The sequence below is a fragment of the Marmota marmota genome, unplaced genomic scaffold (assembly GCF_001458135.2).
Source record: "Marmota marmota marmota unplaced genomic scaffold, marMar, whole genome shotgun sequence".
Classification (NCBI taxonomy): Eukaryota; Metazoa; Chordata; class Mammalia; order Rodentia; family Sciuridae; genus Marmota; species Marmota marmota.
In genome coordinates this window covers 18,176,338-18,196,426 of record NW_025999853.1, presented here as the reverse complement: position 1 = coordinate 18,196,426, position 20,089 = coordinate 18,176,338, and positions in this window count along the sequence as shown.

Below are 20,089 nucleotides of genomic sequence, written 5' to 3'. Positions count from 1 at the left end.
CAGCAGGAGGGCTAAGGATCTCAAGCCTATTTGAAATGAACATGTAAAAATATAATATTCTAACTAAAATTATCTTCAAAAGAGAGGAACAAAAGGTCATAACAGGGCTCAAAATAAAAAGATCTGAAGCCAAAAATAAATTTGATTAATTTAAAAACTCAAAACCAAACATGAATAACATGCATACATATCTATATACCCTTATCTCTATATTAGAAAAAAGCAGCCAAGTAGATTATTAAAACTAAAATGTCTACCGTGTGAAGCTTGTCAATGAGTTATAAAAATCAGGTCTATTTATAACTAGATGATGCTAAGGTTCTGTGGAAAAGTAAAGAGAGACATCAGCTAAGGAAATGTTTAAAAGGAATTGTAATGGGTACTTGGTCAACTTATTGTCAACACTACTATTAAATTAAACTAAAACTCTGGCCCAAAGATGGCTCCATACTGGAGTCCTTTATATAACAAATCGCAACAGTTATATAAACTAGGTAAACTAACTGACAGTCTCATTTAGGAATATATTTTTATAACAAATGTTGAATCTCGGCCGATCACAGCAGCTCAGCATGACCCAGTCACAGGCTACCAACCAACCAGACCATGTTCAAATAAGAAAACCATGCAGCTGTAACCGGCAGAGCTGCCTATCTATTCCTCACTTCCATTTCCTGTCCATCCATGCTACCCGTTCACCTTACAGATGCCAGTTCTCTGCACCTGCTCTTGAAGGCTGCCCAATTTGTGAGTTGTCCTTTGCTCAACCAGATTCTGCTCAATTTAATTTCTCTAAGCTTCTCCCTTTAACCTCATTTTAAATCTACAATAATATTTTAAATGGTGCACATGAGGCAAGCAGGTCACTGAAATGCAGCATAATCCAGACATAGACCCATGTACCAAGAATTCTGCAAAGGGTCACTTTTATGAAAAGGGTCACTTCAAAGACTTGAGAAGAGATTGATTAATGCCTACATGCCTTCCATGGTCTCAGAAAAATGAGCAACTCATTTAGAAAAATAAAGTATGATCTCCATAAATAGTAAAAATTTGGCCCCACCAGTTTGGCCTCAAATAATTATTTTTCTTTGATTTTATCCATGCAATTTCTTTTAAATGGCAATTCACAAACACTGATTAATTTTCCTTGAGAAATTTTTTGGAATTAAATCAGTTTATTTTTTCCTTACCAATTATCTAATTAGTCAATTAAAAAATATTTCCAATTATCACTATTTATGCTTTTATCTTTTTAAAATTATTTTTCCTTGAGACCAAAATTCTTTTCACATAAAGTTTCTAATCATTTACAGCAAATTGTTTTATCCTTGTCAAATCTTATTAGTTAAAAATTCTGCCACCCCTAGTTTTCTTCTATGACCATTGTTGGTTTTTGTTGTTGTTTTGGTGTGTTTTGTTGATATTGGGGATTGAACCCCAGGGGTGCTTAACCACTGAGCCACATTCCTAGCCCTTTTTTATTTTTTATTTAGAGACAGAGTCTCCCTAAATTGCTTGGGGCCTTTCTAAGTTGCTGAGACTGGCTTTCAGCTTTGTGATCCTCCTGCCTCAGCTTCCTGAGCTGCTGGAATTACAGGCATGTGCCACTGTGCCTGGCATGACCATTGTTTTTACCAGGTCAAATTTTCCCCAAGTCAAATACAGCAGATATAAATTTGTCTAGAAGATTTTATTCTTCCGGAAGCAACTAGTTAATGACTTATTTTACCATATACACTTGTAACTGTCAGCATTAACTTGTGTTGATTACAAAATAGTGTGGTCAAAACATGCTACATCAGATTATTATCTTATAACATACACACAGATTCCATGGGGATTCAAAATTGTGCAATAAGCACAAATAACAAAATATTAGGAAAAAAATGGCAATTTTTCTTTTTTTTTTTAAGGCTTTTCATGAATATTCAAAACTCTGACACCATAAAGGAGGTTTAAATGCCATTACCCATCCCAGATGAGCTATAACGCTAGCATGTTCCAAATGTTCCACAGTGGGAGACATAGAGTTTAGGAGACTGGGTTTCTTGCTATGGGAGAGGGTGGAGTAAGGGGCTGATTAAGAGCAGATGTGAGTGGGATCAATAGATATTCAAAGATCTATGGAAATATGTTATGAGATTGGAGTTTTTGAATTATTCTCAAATATTTTTATCATTATAAACATGGTACATAATCATAATTTTTAAAAAAACAAACAACTTTAATAGAAAGTAAAAGTACCTATTACCCCCTACAAACTACTTATAGATATAGCCATTATTAAGAATTTTATTAATCATTCCAGAAATTTTTGTTTCTTCATTTGTTCAGTTTTTCACTTGCTGACCTTGTATAGCATACCAGAAACTGGAATTCTGTTTCTTTAATGTAAATTAAACACACTCTCAGATATTTTCTTACACACATAATTATTTTTGTGTTATATTAAAAAGAGTGGATCTATCTAGTTTCATTGACTTAAATATTGTCTGCACCTGTCTAGGCACTCTTTATGAAGAGATGAAAGACAGGAAAGAATTTAAATATTCATCAGCCAGTAAAGGTTACTACCATACTGATACTTCTAGAACCTTCTTTTAAACTTTCTTTTTGATATGAAGGAAACATATTCCACTTAGGAAACAGAAAAGCACAGAGAGGAAAAGAATCACCGGTAATCCACCTGACAGAGCCAACCACTTTGATGAAGACAGAGTTTGTATTTCAGGGACCCAGAACAGATGTGGCCAACAATTTTACAAAAGCTAAATTTCAAAAAAAGAAAGTCCCAGTATCATATAATCAAGTTGAGTAGGTAGGAAGTTAGAGACCACACGCCCCATAGACCCTGACAAACAGGATGAGGAGGAAGCCAAAAGGTGGTCAATGACTTCTTTTGAAAAACACACTGTTGGAATTAACAAAGGCAGAGCTCAGGGCAGAAACTCAGACCCTAGTTGTAAAACAGGCAAATTCATTTCTGTTGGTTCAGATAAGCTTGGAACCTTGGGCTGTAAACACAGCCCGATGGATTGGCAGGGGCCTGGAAAGTGACAATGACCACCATGAGAAGCTTTATCTTCACATCCACCCTGCTTCCCCTTACATTTCCACTCAAGCTGAACTGACACCCTGGGACATTTCAAACCTGAAGTATGTGTTTAAAGACCAACCTGGGAGTTGACTGGGGCTGGGTACAAAAATGGGAAACTTGAGAAAGAACTTCAAAATTGGTTCCATTTTAAGCTAGAAAACAAATTGTCTTAACTGGTAGCACTAATGACTATTTTTCAGGTAAAGATGAAGAAAAGACTAATATGGTGGAAAGCTTCTCACCCAGCTAAACTAATCCTCAGATTTTAGAAATGGTCCAAGAAGAGAGGAAGTGAATTAAGCCCTGCAAAGAGCTTCAAGTGAGGGTTAAACTTTTTCAATCGAGGGCCAGGTAGTAAGCACTTCAGGTTTCAATGGGTCAGTCAGGCTCTGAAGTACCTGCCATAGGCTTCCACGGAGGCACAAAAGCAGCCATTCATTCTATAAATGAAGGATAGTGTTCCAATCAAGCATTACCAATGGACACTGACCTTTGAATTTCATAGTTATCATGTGATACAAAATATTCTTCTCTAGATTTTTTTTTTCTATCATTCAAAAGTACAAAAACACTCTCTAGCTTGTTGGCAGGATATAGGCTGGCCTGTGGTTTGCTGACCCCTCAAACAGTTCCTGACTCAAGTTTACATTCTAAACAACACAGATAAGAGCAAACTGGAGATAAAGGAGGCCTTTCACATGGAGAGGATTTCTGCTTAGATTGGGGAAGAAGGGGGTGTAATGATGGTGGCTACACTGTTAGAGCCCAACAAATCAGTGAAGTTGGGGGCGGGGGGGGGCAGGGTGCAGGAGCACAGGAAGGCTCCCCAAGGGGTTTGATACCCAAGGTCTATCTCCAAGGAATTGGCCCCAGTAGAGTGGCAAGAGACAGAGGGGGTAAGACAAGGCCCCTCTTGAATTATGCATGCTCTACTTTCCCAGTGAATCAGGCCAGTGAAAAGATCAGCAGCAGCAGAATCAAATTTAATTCAGAAGACTACCCCCCTCCTTTTTTTTTTTTTTTTTTTTTTTTGCATAAAGATGAGGCCCTACTTTGTACACAAACAAAAAAACCAACAGTTCTCATATCACCTCCACATGAGTATTTGGAGGAAGTCTTTGTTTACCTGTATGCACAAGGTTCTTATGCAAATTCCAGCAGCCGGCTCAAAATAAGCCTGAGCTTGGCCTTGATGGATTTATTTCTCATTTGCTGCAGGCACAGACCACATCTATTGAAGAGAGAAAAAACTGCTGCCCCTCAGCAGCCGTTTGCCCAGAAGTCCCTGGCCTGCCTGGCAACAGGACTCTCTGCGCCTGCTCCAGCGTGGGCCTGACGTTACCTAGCCATTGAATAGTCTGATGGGAAGGGTTCAATGCAGGGTTTGCACTTTCCCAGCCATTAGCCAGCTGCCAACGCATTTCATTATCTTCGGAGTGTTTTGTACATCAAAGACAGCCCCAAACAGTGTGATCAAGTGGAAGTAACAGTGCCTGGTCAACATTACAACTTGCAGCACTTTTTTTTTTTTTTTTTGTCATGGACATAATGCCATCTGGCACCCAGGAGCAGAAAGGCCAGTGATGGAAAAACCCCAGCACCCTATTTTGCTTATTGGTGTAACAGTTAATCCTGATAAAGGGCAAGGCCACAGAGCAACTGCCCTGTTATTATCTTGTATATCTATTGTCTTACACAGGCCAAGCCGCCCTGGACCAGCAAGAGCAAAGGTTGCCTGGGCTAGAATGGGGTGGGGGGAGGATATAGAAGAGAGAAGGAGGACAAAGGACCCCTCATTTGTCTTTTTGTTTAATTGCTTAAAATCTCTCTCTCTCTCTCTCTCTCTCTCTCTCTCTCTCACACACACACACACACACACACACACACACACAGAGGAGGAGACAAAGATTTAAAAGTTTATTCTTTCCAGGCAACAAGGGTTTCTGGGGAAATGTCAAGGAGTTGGCTTTGAAATCTCCTAACTAGACTCCCTTATAAAATAACTTCCTAATATCTTCTTCTAGGCACACTTTTTTTTTATTGATTATTTTGAAAAATCCTCCCGGCTGATTTTAGATTATAGGTGACCAATTCTCCCTGCCCCGCGCCCCCCCCCATCCATCAGAGACTTCTTTAAAATGATTTCTGGTTAGAAATTTCTGGGCCCTTCACGGTTCTCTAACATTTAAGGAGAAAAAAAATAAAGTTCTGAAGTGATGACTCCTAGAGATAGACGTCAAGGAAACTCATCTACAGCACCCTCCAGATCCGGCTTTCTGGGTAGTTGATTTTCCACTGACAAATTAGGGAAGAAAATAATGTGAGTGTCTCATTGTCTTTATTTTGACATCAATCTTCAAAATACAAAAGAAGGAAAACCAATTGACAATCGCCTTCAATGCTGAAGTGAGGGCAGATGATTGGGTTTGTGCGTTCTGTTGTTGTTGTAGTTGTTTTTGTGGTTCCAGTCTTAAATGTGGTTGTCTTGGTGCGCTGGGAGTGTTTATGAACTCATCAATGATTTTTCCACCCTTGGCACAAGCTCTTCCCCGCTTTTGCACTTTTCCTCCTAATCCCACCCACCTCACCCCCTTCCTTCTCTCTAGGAGCAAAAGCCTGAAATTTTGAGTAAGACACTTCCCATTCTGGTGTAAACTCACATGAAGGCATGATTTTTGCAACTGCCGGTTCAGCAATTATGTAATCTTTTCAAAGCACAGAAAATGTCTAGGGCAATTGTCACCTGTACATGGTGGTACCAATCTAGACAGCCATATGTATTTTAAATTTTTAGTAGATGCTACCCAATAATGAACTTGAGGTTTGAAATTTTCTCAGAAAAATCCAACTTAATCTATCATCTCCCACTGTTTTTCTCTTCATTCTGACAAATTGTAGTAGAATTATAACCCTGCTCAGTAAAGGGGCGAGTTTGCTATTTTAAGTTGGCATGTAATTTGAACTCAGAGAAATGAGGCCCCTCACAGCCAGCATTTAGAAGTAAATTCTCTGACCCAAAATATCCTCAACACGCAATGACTCTTTTCCTCACTTCTTTTCTCCCTAAGATTCAGTGAAAAAGAGAAAAAAATATGCCAGAATAGAGGGTAGTTGAAATCTTTGGCAAAGTAAGGGGGGAAAAATAGTACATGATAGTCAGGTTTCTGGTATATTCATAACATCTGCTTCACACATTTTTTAAAATGCTATGTCTTGCTGTAGAAAGAAACATTTACTAGAAGAAATCTTGAATTGAAGTTGCAGAAACATTGAATCAACTGTTTAAACTAAGTTAACAACAGAGCTTGAACCAGAATCCAGGACTTCTGACTATTTCTGTCCTTTTATTGTCCTGGAGTGAATTAGCTTCTGGTGCCCTGGCTGATGGCTTACCACACTCACACTCTGGGGCAGATACTGACAATACCTTTTGTAATGGTAAATAAGAAGAGATCCCTGCTCCCAAGGAACTCACAGTTTGATAATGGAGATAAGCATTTAAACTAAGAAATTTGAGTCTCTGTCTCCCTCTCTCTCTCTCCCTCTCTCTATCTCCCTCTCTTTCTCTATCTCTCTTGTGCACTCTCTCTCCCTCCCTCTCACCATAATGTGACACAGCTCAGAAGAGCCCTTCCTGGAACCTGCATCAGGGACATTATACCTCCAGAAGTATGAGCCATGTTTCTTTTCTTCATAAAGTAAAAGAAATAAAGTAAATAAAATGAGAATTGCAACAGACAGTGACAGGTACTAAAATAAAGGGGGCAAGACCGTGCTGGCAAAAAGAAAAAATAACTAGGCTGGTAATATCAGAAAAGGTCCCCGCTCTTCTTGCTTTCAAGTTGAAGGAGTGACACACCATTGTTTTTAAATCAAATAAATCTTTGTCCTCAAATTATCCTAGAAAGCGAATCAATTACTTTTGGCCTGTCTTAAAATTATGCTTTAGATATGACTTAATCTGTTGAGGTGTTTCCTATGATTATTCTGGATTTGTTGGTGCAGAGTTTTGAAGAAGTGGGGCTCTGTGGTTTTCCCATTCTGATTTTTCAAAGGTGATGTTCATTGTAGGATTTGGCTGACATGCCAAGTAGCCAAAATTTGCAGAGGAGTGGGAAAAAGATTTGCTCAGATGAGAAAATTACACATAATTCCTTTCCTCTCGTTTTACAAAAATCTTAGACCTACCTACAGTTGCTGGGGATTAAATAGAACTTCAAGCAAACCCTTTCTTTGTTTTTGTTTTTATTTTTAATTTTGAATCTAAGTTTTAAATCCCTAAATTGACTATTATCCATTCACTTTCCTACAAAATTAATTCCACTCTTACAGTGATGTCCACTGACTTCTTCCTGACAGCTATTTGAGAGCCTCAAATGTTCATTCTACTTTTCCTACCCCCATGTAAGTATGTGTAAGTGGAAAGTTAGTGACTTCCTCGAGGTGATCCCTGGTTTCTTGCAAATGTGTTAAGTGGGGAGAGGAATGATTAAGAAATGGTATAGTGCTTATTTGATAGGCAAGTACCAAAGATAGAATCCCAGTCTGCTTGAAATCTAGAGTATCTTCCAGAATCTTTAAATCAGCACAAGTTTCAACCCAGGCAAACGCAGCAAGATGGAATAATATTGTTATATGATAAAACTGCATTTTTCCCCTCTAAGTAAGTTTTAAAAAGAAAAACTCAAATTGTAACCAGTTAGGGATAATACTTTCTTGGATATTTTCTCTCTCTGCTGCTTCTTTCATTTTGGTCTCTATCTCTCTGTCTCTCCAGCCTATAGCATAAAACTAGAGAAAAGATGGGCTTTCAAAGAAAATAAGAGGTAAATGAGACCTAAGGTTCATGTAAAGAAAATAATACAACCTATCATTATCATTGGTATAGTGTTTTTACTGGTTTACAAAGTGTTTTTTGATAAATACAGTAACGGGATCTGCCTCATAAAGGTATTGTGAGGACTAAATATGACCACATTAAAAGATTCTACAATAATTCCCAGCACATAAAAATCTGTCAATAAAGGTTTGTTAGATAACATTATTATTACTCATGCTGTTATTTCCGTTACTGTTACTATAGTCACAGTTTGCATAACTAAGTACCGAAAACAGTTCAACAAGTATGAGATCACATTTAATATAGCTTCAGAAAGAATAATTCCATGCTAAACTTAAATTCCTATCAAAACTCATTGGACTCCTCAGGGAACATTCCACAAACCAAAAACCATTATCTTAAGTATGACTTTAAAATAATTGCCATTAAAACAGTTTTGCAGCCTTCAGCTTCCTTAGAAAACCAGTCACAAAGTTCAAGTGTGTTCTACTTCTCTTCCCAAAAGCCCCTTCTCATTCTACTCATCTGATGGATGACACAATGGACCTTTTGCCCCTCCCCAAGCATGGTTTGTGTTTTCACACCATTCTATCTCTGCACTCAGGCTATTTTTTATCCCTGGAGCATCCTCTCCTGACTCTCCTTCTCAACGTCCAACTCCTCTCCCATTCATTGTGAAACCTTCCTCAGCTAAAAACATCCTTCTCTCTCATTTGCATCCAAGGGTAGTCTCCATTCTATGTATTGAAAATAAAGCCTTCTTCCGTTTACCATATCCCACTACAGGGAAATCCTTTATTCACAGTCTATAAGCTCTTTCAGGGGTTTTACTGAGTTCCAGTGTCCAACACAGTGCCCAGCACATCATTATGTGCCAGATTCCAGCAAATATATTTCAAGCAGAAAATATGAAACCCATGCCCACATTACTAAGCTCCTGGTTTATAATTAAGAGTTAAGGACAGAGCAAGGCCAAAAAGAAAGGATAATTTAGATTGTTCATTTCATGTTCTCCTACTTACAAAATCAACATTTTAATGTAGATACCAAAAAAAATCCCACGTAATAGAATTGTAAAAGTAACAAAAATAATGGACATTATTTTGACTTGCTGTGAGTCACTCACTGTTCTCATATTGCATGGGTATTAGCTCATTTAATCCTTACCACATTCCTATTAGTTAAATTCTTCTATTATTCTCATTTTATAGATAAAGAAACAAAGACACAGATTGATTGAGAGTCTCTGCTCATTGTCATACTACCAGAAAGAACTGGATGCAGAATATGAGGGTAGGATTTAAATCCAAGGAAACTAAGGGCGCTTCACTACTGCCATAATATTTGATGTTGGTTAAGGAAAATGTATCATTTCATTGAAAACTTTAGAGTAATGTCAGATAAGAAATAGACTTTTTCCTATCATCTAAGAGATGTTAATGGGGTAGATAATGACAAGTGTTAAATTCTGATTTTTCTTTATGACTAACTACAGATATACTAACTTCTTGTTGATTAAGGTCATGACCAAACCTATGGACATATAATCCCCATTAAAATATCTTGGCATGTTTTATCTATTTGGTACTATCTTTCCAGTTCAATGTTACTACATGGATTTTCCACACACATTAACCAACCTCTCCATTCTGTCCCCAGCACTCCGTAGAGAGCCAGGTTACCTCAAAAGCATTGCTCACATAGTAAGTCTTCTCTCTCTCTCTCTCTCTCTCTCTCTCTCTCTTCCTTTCCCCACCAAGTTTAACTTCTATAGGTTTCAAAAGCCTGCTCTTAATCACATAAGATGTTAGCATAAGTACCATAATTGCTTTCTTTTATTAAGTTTATACATGATATAATGGTTTATCCTTTAATTGTTAAGCTCTTCTGTGCATTTTAGGCATTTCCTTTATAAACAATGTATAGTTAGTTCTTACTTGTGCTTCTTAAAATTCAGTGTGACAATATTGGTCTTTAATTTGCATTATTTAGTCCATTTACATTTATTGTAATTATTGATATGATTAGGGTTGAGTCTACCATTTTTCCTGTTTGCTTTTTGTCTATACTATCTGTTTTTCCTTTTATATACTTTCTTTTCACTGATTACTTTTGTAATTCCATTCTCTCGCTCTTACCTTCTTGGCTATACGTTATTTTCTATTATTATTATTAAACGCTTACTCTACAGATTGCAACATGCATAAGACAGTGCTATAATGTGAATATTTGTTCTCTCTCAAACTCTGTTGAAATTGTAAGTGTAATAGGAGGTAGAAACTTTAAGAGGTAATTAGGCTGGACTAATGCCATTATCACAGGAGTGGGTTCTTTATAAAAGCAGAACTTTGGCCCTTTTTCTCTCTACCACCTCTCTTTTCTCTTCTGCTCTTCTGCCATGGGATGATGGAAAGATGACATTTTCCAGATGCTGGGCAACTTCATATAGGACAACCATCCACCATAACTGTCAGTCAATAAATTTATTGAATGACCAATGTGATTCTGCAACCTGTACACTCAGAAAAATGAGAAATTATACCCCATTTGATTCAAATGTATGATATGTCAAGATCATTGTACTGACATGTGTAACTAATTAAAACAAACAAATTACCTAGTCTCAGTTATTTTGTTATAATAGGACAAAATGTACTATAACAGAAGACTTCTTGAATTCTAAGGTAAATTATAAGATAAATTATATTTATCTATTTCCAGACAATATGAGAAATTCAGAACCCCTTTAATATGCTAAGCAAATTTTATATTACTTAAGGATTTTTCTGAATTTTAAGTTCTAGTCTACTGATTTGCTATATTTATTTTTTCTATCTTCACTCCATTGTTTTTAATTCCTATAGCTTTATATTTAATATATACGATGAAAAAAGGCTTCCTTCTTCCACACAGTCTCTAAAACCTGTGTTTTTAAAATCTCCTAGCTAAAGTAAAAGTTAATTTTATAACATGGACCTTATAATCTCTTGTCTTGACTGGCAAGCCTCCCTGTCCAAATATATACACAAAAAAAGAAAACCATTTTGATTTTGATTAAGACTGCAATGATTACAGGGAGTAATTAAGAAGAAGCAAAATCTTTATAACATTGAATTTTCCTAGCTGGAAACATTTTAGAAATCTTAATTAAATTTTATATGTTTTCATATAAATTATGCATGTTTCTTAATAATTTTATTCCACTATTTTTTTTTACTTTTAAAGTAAGTGGAATATTTTCTTCAATTATATGTTATAATTAGTTATTCTTTGTATGTAATATAGTTTTTAAATTTTTCCATTATTAATGTTGTAACAACAATCTTACTTATTATTTCTAATTATTTCTGGCACGTTTTATCAGTTTGTGCATTTGGTGTTTGAAGATAGAGAATTATACTGCAATCCAGTAGTGAGAATTATGCTATCTTCTTTACAATATCCATCCTTCTCCCCCCCTTTTTTTTTCTTGAATAATGACACATCAGCTTGGATGGGGATGAATTTCAAACTTCAGTTACAGGCTAGAGACGTAACTCACTAAAACTATTCATCTATCATAATAACAATCCCCTTATTAAAGTGATTAGTTCAATGGTAAATATCACAGACCTGGCCTCCAAATGGCATGGTATACTATACCACCAGTCAGAGTAAGTTTAAGGGATACTGCACATGATTCAAGAGCATCCAGGGTTTCCAGAATGGGAATTCTCTTTCTGGACTGTAAGGTATAATCCCATAGAAATCCTGGAAGCAAACCTCATTGACCATTTTCTTCATGAGACAAGCAATCCACAAACAAAGGAACACAAAACTAAAAGAATAGAGAGAAATTAAACAGCACTGAAAAAAAAATTGAAATCAGCCCTATATTGTATCTTTATAAGAGCAAATATATCCCACTCCATTTCTTCAACCAGTATGCAGTATTTGAAAGTCAAATTTATTCTAAAGGATACACCAGTTAAATGCTGTATTCAGAAAAACATGTCTAAAAGGAAATGACAAAAAGCAGTTCAGAAAAAAAGGAATGTGGAATAGTACACCAATTAAATATATGCAAACAGAAAGCAGAAATGGCAAGATTAAAGAATTAGATAAGAATATAAGAGAAAGACCACTAAACGGGGCAGGGGGGAAGACATATTAGGAAGTGTAAAAGTAAAATTAGTAAATTCTTGTATGCCAAAATGAGCAGTAGCAAAATACGTGAAGCAAAACTCTGACAAAGACAGGTATAACTTTCATAAAAATCACAGTGATAGTGGTAAATTTTGTAAGAGAGTGTGACGGGTCAAGTAAATAGAAATATGTAAGGATATAGAGAATATAAATGACATTCAAATAATATGATATTTAAAGATTTTACCATTTTTCTTCCCCGTGACATTTCCCTATCTATTCTTTGCCATTTAAGCATGCTATTTCTCCTCTCTTTACTAAACAAATCCTCTCTTGGCCTCATCCCTGTCTTCCTCCTTTCTTTTACCAACAGCTACCACCCATTTCTTTTTAGCCCCTTAGAAAATTGTTGCCCACACTTCCTACCCAGAATTCTTTCACTGTCCCATGAACCCATTCTACACATGCTTCTTCCACTATCACTTCCACTATCACTGCTCTTATGCAAGTCATCAATGGCCAAATATTACTAAATCTAATCAATACCATCTTCGTTGTTCTAGATCTATGGGTATTGTTATGGTTTAGATAGCAGGTGTTCCCCAGAAGTTCATACTTGAGACAATGCAAGAAGGTTCAGAGGTATAATGATTAGATTGTGTGAGCTTTAACCTAATCTGTGGATTAGTCCACTGATATGGATTAACTGGGTGGTAACTGTAGGCAGATAAGGTGTGGCTGGAGGAGGTGGGTCACTGGGGACATGGCTTTGGGTTAATGTTTTGCCCCCGGTGAGCAGAGCTTGCTCTCCCTGTTTCCTGGTTGCATGGTCCTCAGTTGTTTCACCACAGTCACTTTCTGCCGTGATGTTCTGCCTCACCTTGGGCTGAAAGCTATGGAGTCAGTAGACCATGGACTGAATTGCAAGCCAAAATAAATTTTTCCTCCTGTAGATTGTTTTTTTCAGGTCTTTTGGTCACAGTGATGAAAAAGCTGACTAAGACAAGTATCACTTATTATTATTTTTTGAAATTTATTTTTATGGTGCTATGAATTGAACCTAGGGTCTTGCACATACAAAGCAAGCACTATATCACTGAGCTACATTCCACCCCTATTTGTACCAAGTTAATCCATTCATTGACATGCCTCCTCTCCTAAACACTTTCTCCACTTACAGAATATCACACTTTAAGGACAGACCCAAGATACAAGTGGCCTAAAACTCACACAATTTAAGACTGGGAGGTACATCTTAAATAACACTTAAAAGTAGACTCATATATTAGTTGTAAAGTTTATATTTACTTAGAATAACAAAAGAAATCACAAAAATTATAAATTTTAAAAAATTTGATAAAGCCATAACTCACAAGCAAAAATGACATACAATGTTTAATAAGTGCCTGACTTATCTTATTTAGTTTGATCATACCTTTAATTGCTTTTCAGCATAGCAATCATTTTAATAAAGTTTCTTTAGAGAAAACAGGAAGGTAATTTAGTCTTTCTTTTTTATGGTTGATAAATATTTGCTTTTCCCACTACCTGAAATGCTAATTCCTCAATTTTTTTTTTTTTGGCGGGGGAGGTGGATACCACAGGTTGAACCCAGTGGCACTTAACCAGTGAGCCACATCCCCAGCCCTTTTTTATATTTTATTTGGAGACAGGGTCTCGCTGAGTTGCTTAGGGCCTCACTTAGTTGCTGAAGCTGGCTTTGAACTCATAATCCTCCTGCCTGAGCCTTCCAAGCCACTGGGATTACAATCGAGTGCCACCATGCCCACCTACTCCTCAATCTTAATGAAAATGTTTATTTTCAGAAAGGGCTTCCATGACCATCTAGTCTAAATTCTGAACCACTTGCATTAATTAGCTTTGAATTGCTGGGACAAAATACCTGAGAAAAACAACCTACAAGAGGAAAGAATTATTCTGACTTATGGTTTCAGAGGGTTTAGTCCGTGTCCACTGGCTCTGTTACTTTTAGGCCTGTAGCAAGGCAGAAATATCACAGTGGAAAGGCGTAGCAGAGGAAAGCTGCTCTTTTTATGACCACTGGGAAGCAAGGGGCAGAAAGGGGCCAGTGACAAGATTAACCCTTCCAGGACATTCCTTCAGTGACCTGCTTCCTTCAACTAGGCCCTACTCTATAGTTTCTACCACTTTCCAATATTGCCATCAAATTATTAATCCATCAAAGGATCAATCCACTGATGAGGCCAGAGCCTCATAATCCAGTCACTTCCCAAGAGTCTCACCTCTGAACACTGCTTCTTTGGGAATCAAGTCTTCAACACATGAGTCTTTGGGGGACATTTCAGATTCAAATCATAGCACCACTTACCAATATTTCCTATCCTATCTTGCTGTATTTGTATTTTTGTCTATCTAAAACTTCTTTTCTCCACTCTCATGATCAATTCCTTAATTCCTTTAGATGTCCACCCAAGTAATCCGCCCTCATTGAAAATTTCATTTAAAACTGCATCCATCTACCTCTCCCACAACATTGGAACTCTACCAGCTTCCTTCCCATTTGATTTTTATCCACAATATTTGTCACCATGTAGCATTCCATTCTCTAAAATATATTTTCATTTATTTATAGTCTATATAGTTCCATGAAAATCTAAGCTCAATTAAAGAGTAAGGCAAACTCAATCGTCTGGTATACTGCATGAAGAACAGTGCTTTGTACATTGTAGACCCACAAATATTTTTACTGAGCTAATGTGTATAAATTTTTGTCTTAGGTTCATCTTAATACATTTTTAAAAGCAGAAATATTAATCACACATTATCTATAAATACTGCATGTCAACAAAATGACTTAAAAAATTTAAATGTTTGGATATTAAAAGCTAGTCTAGAAGACTAGTTCATCTAAAGATGAAATAAAAAATATACAAAATTGAATTTGGGGACTAGAAATATAAGTACAGATGCAAAAAAAAACATTAAAATTGCTATAAGAAATTGAAAAAAGAAAACAGTGAAAATTAATGACACTGTATTATTTTATACTAAATATCAATAATCAAAGTTGATCCTAGAATGAAAAGAAAGATGAAGAGACTTAAGAAGCTGGATGTGGGGAAAAGGGTACACTTGTACATTGCTGGTGGGACTGCAGATTGGTGCAGCCAATTTGGAAAGCAGTATGGAGATTTCTTGGAAAGCTGGGAATGGAGCCACCATTTGACCCAGCTATTCCCCTTCTTGGTCTATTCCCTAAAGACCTAAAAAGAGCATGCTACAGGGACACTGCTACATCGATGTTCATAGCAGCACAGTTCACAATAGCAAGACTGTGGAACCAACCTAGATGCCCTTCAATAGACGAATGGATAAAAAAAATGTGGCATTTATACACAATGGAGTATTACTCTGCATTAAAAAATGACAAAATCATAGAATTTACAGGGAAATGGATGGCATTAGAGCAGATTATGCTAAGTGAAGCTAGCCAATCCCTAAAAAACAAATGCCAAATGTCTTCTTTGATATAAGGAGAGTAACTAAGATCAGAGTAGGGACGAAGAGCAGGAGAAGAAGATTAACATTTAACAGGGATGAGAGGTGGGAGGGAAAGGGAGAGAGAAGGGAAATTGCATGGAAATGGAAGGAGACCCTCAGGGTTATACAGTGGAGGGGGTAGAGAGAGAGGAGGGGAGGGGAGGGGAGAGGTGGGGAGGGTGGAGGGTGGAGGATGGGAAAGGCAGCGGAGCACAACAGACACTAGCATGGCAATATGTAAATCAATGGATGTGTAACTGATGTGATTCTGCAATCTGTGTATGGGGTGAAGGTGGGAGTTCATAACCCACTTGAATCAAAGTGTGGAATATGATATGTCAAGAAATTTGTAATGTTTTGAACAACCAACAATAAAAAATTAAAAAAAAAAAAAGAAGAAGAAGCTGGAATATTGTCAAAGACCTGCCATTAGAACTAGATTGACTTAAAAAGAGGATCCGCCCAGAAAGTTTTAATGCAGAGATGAAGTAACCCTTCAAAATGTGGGAAGTTCAGATACTATTTCTCACTAGCTCAATTCTTATCATGCAACTTAGTAGCTTAATAAAAATCAGAAAATTTTAACAGATCCTTTGGTTTCTTAGTTATTGCTACTACCCAAGTCTCAGAAACTGACTGTGAATCAGATATTGTAGTATCTATCTGAACTTTTGTTTTCTGAACTCAGGCACCAAAAAGACCTGAATGTTGAAAAAAATATTTTTAATTCCTATTATATTTATCTTATTCAAAATATTCTGAACTCTTAAAGGCAATTAAAAACGATCAGAAGTAGCTATTAACAAACATACCTGAATTGAATAATTTTTTAAAAATCACAAGAAAGAAAATTTACTTTTGAATATAAGTGAAAATGTTCTAAATAAAATATTTATGTGATGAATGTAGTCAGGTATTAAAAGAGCAATACAACCATGTAAGTACATTTCAGAAAACCATAATTATTATAGTAAAAATTCAAAGAAAAAATATTATGCCAGTAGCTATACTTATATTTTAAAATATACCTATATTTTAAATAAATTTATTAACAAAATTCCTTAAAAAAACTGAGAATGACATTAAAATATATTATCATTTGTCATTTATCTATATATTTCACTCTTATTTTTATTTCTTATTCTTATATTAATTTTAAGAAATCTAAATATAGTAAGGAATTTTTAAAAACATAGCTACAATGGGGACTGGAGATGTAGCTGAGTGTTAGAGCACATGCTTTACATGCACAAGGACCTTCAATCCCCAGCACTGAAAAAAGGAAAAAAAAAAAACGAATGTTTGGGGAGATGGGTGTCTCACTATGTCAGCCTTGAACTCCTGGACTCAAGCAATCCTCTCACCTCAGGCTTCAAGTAGCTGAGATTATAGATATACACCACCAACAGCCAAATATTTTATATATAATAAAATTTAAGTCTTTGCCATGAAAATCAAATCACATTAGATATTCCATTTACCATAAATATTTTTCAAAATTATTTAAGAGAATTTGAGTAATGCAAGAAAACTAAATTTAAAAATGGAAGAGATACGTTTGTTTACAACTTTTACTATATATGCTTATAAAACTCAAAAGGCCCAGATAAAAAAATATATTAGGGTCAATGAGAAAATTTGTCAAGGCATAAAAATACAAGAAAAATATGGACAATAGAGATTGAATATCCCTTATCTGAAATGAATGAGACCTGAAGTATTTCAAATTTGGGATTTCTTCAGATTTTGGAATATTAGCATATACTTAATGAAATATCTTGGGGATGGGACCCAAGTTTAAATTAATTTATGTTTCACATACATCTTAGCCTAAAGGTAATTTTAAATGATATTCTTAATCATCTTGTGCATGAAACAATATTTTATAGTATGGAATTTTCCAGTGTGGTGTCATGACATAATAAAGATATAGAGCAAAAACTGTCTGAAAATATATTAAATAAGAAAAGACCCTATCAGAAAAATATATTTTATGTAAAAATGTAAAATATGAATGAAAGTAATAATATTTACTACACTAGTTGGAAAGACATAATCTCATTAAATATTAATCTTTATAAATAAGAATATACATTTAATACAACTATAATTAGAATTTCAAAGGTTCTCTTTCAATCTTATTATATACATTAGGTATTTCACAGTATAAATTTTATGACATAATAGAAAAACACTTTCCTGAATAAAAGAAATTCAGAACACAAATTTTAAAGATGTTCTCTGAGCTTCAGAAATAATTTAACATAATTCACACTGCCATCTATAAAGTATGAGAAGACCTATTCTCTCACATCACTACCAGCACAAAATAAAGAGACATAAATATACAATGAACATCCATCCTCTTAATACCTTAAATGGAAAAGAAGAAGAAGAACATAATCAATGTAGTTGAAGCTCACTGTGTGCATATTTTAGATTCTATTCCCCAGTCCCCTGAGGTTGCCACTCCCCTGAATTTGGAACTTATTATTCTCATCTATTGCTTTATATTCTCACAATGTGCTATCCATAGAGAAATGTTTGCATGTTCTAAGCTTTAAATCAGTGATAAATATATGGATGTTTTCTTCTGCCTCTTGCTTTGGTTTCTTTTGGAGAACAGAATGTTTATAAGATGTTGATGTCCTGTTTAGCCCCAGCCCATGCTAGTTTCTCACCTGTGGTACACAAATCATGCCTAACTTGGGTCTCTATATCTAGGAGCTCTGACTTAAATTTACATTGCCTTGGATTTTTCTACGGCCTTCTCGGTGGTTTCTTCTCCTGCTTACCCTCTATATCTCTGATCTTTTTTTGTTTTTGTTTTAATCTCTGAAACAAAAGGGTTTATTGAGCTATTCCAGATGCTAGACCAAAACAGGACCAGGTCCCAAAGCTGTTTGCAGCAGGACTAGGGAGAAGTGGGAAATTGTCTGCTGGACCAGGGATAAGGACACTTTTTTTTTTTTTTTAATAATGACAATTGGTTCAAGAAAGGCCTTAATTGTTTACAGTGAACCTACTCTGACTATAAGGAAGAGGCAAAGGATTATGGGAAGTAGGGAAACTTCAGGGTAGAAGGTTAGTCCATAAGAAGTATTTATTACTTCTGAATTAGTTGGGGTTGTGAGCTGGATGCGGGGGTGACCACAGAGTTGTGATGATATCTGTGATCTTTTTTCAATGCTAATTCTGCTCTTCTCTGATTCTAATGCAGTTTTCATCTCAAAATTGATTCCATTTTCCCTCAGAATTTCTTTCTTAAGCATGACAACCTTCCTTTCCATTAACTGTGACTTTAATTCCATGAGAGAACAGAGGAAATTCATCCATTGTTTTTATTTCCTAAGGTAATTATTTTTCTAATGTGTATTTTCATTGTTTCTTTTCCATTATTTTTAAAAAATGATTTACAAGGAAGTCCCACTTTTCCTGTTTCTTATTTGTATTTGATTGGGCACCATTTCTGCTGGTTCTGAAATTATTAGCCCAACTGCATTAGTAGACTACCATCATATCTATTGAGTGTTTATCTGGTACCATTGAATAGTTCCTTACAACAAAGGCTGGAAATTTGGACACTGAGAGATTATAAATTTTCAGTTCTTCAGACAATAGAGGAAAAAAGAATGGATAGTAGGTGCATAGCTAAAGCTCATATGTAGAAAGTGCTTATGGGCACAAATTTCTTAATCCTCATCCCAGCCAATCTCATGAGGAAAAACACATCTCCTAAATTCTGTTCACTCTCCCCTTCAAAGTGAAAAGATACAGAGAGCCAGGCCAGTGTGCGAGCACCTGGCTTAATGGCTTTTCGTTGGTGGTTGTTTCTGACCTGTTGCTATGTATTCAACTTTTTCAAATGTTTGACTCCCAGATACTCCCAGCTCCCTCCTTGCCCCAACCCAATTTTCATCTAGATTGCTCCCTAACAGCAAAGCAAATAAAAAATGCCCTTGAAAGTCTCTATTTTTCCGCCTACACTGTACCAGGAAGTATGTTCAGGGTAGGAATCTGTCCTTCAAGCTCTCATTGCTCCAAGAGCTGTTGAATAGGTCTTAGAAAGTATCATTTATTTCACAATCGTTTCACCAAGTGAAATGCAGCTGGTTTTATGTGACCTCTGTCTTTGCTAAAATTAGCATTGTTCCATTGAAAGATGTCCCTCTTAGTGTGTGGTATGAGACGGCCTATTCATAGTAGATGGAGCATCATATAAATATGGATTTTGTGGGAAATAAGGGAATTGTATACTCTAACATGCATCTGGCATATGATTCATTCAGAAACCTTGTTAAAATGACAGGGGGAGGACCTATGAATCTGCACTTCTAATAAATTCCCAGACTATGCCAATGTTGTTGGCTGTAAACCACACAGTAGCCAAGGTTCCCCAGAAAAACAGAAGATGTGGTCAATCAAAATGGTCAATTTTGATTGTCAATTTGACTGAATTGAGAGATGCCTAGAACACTGGTAAAGCACACTTCTGAATGTGT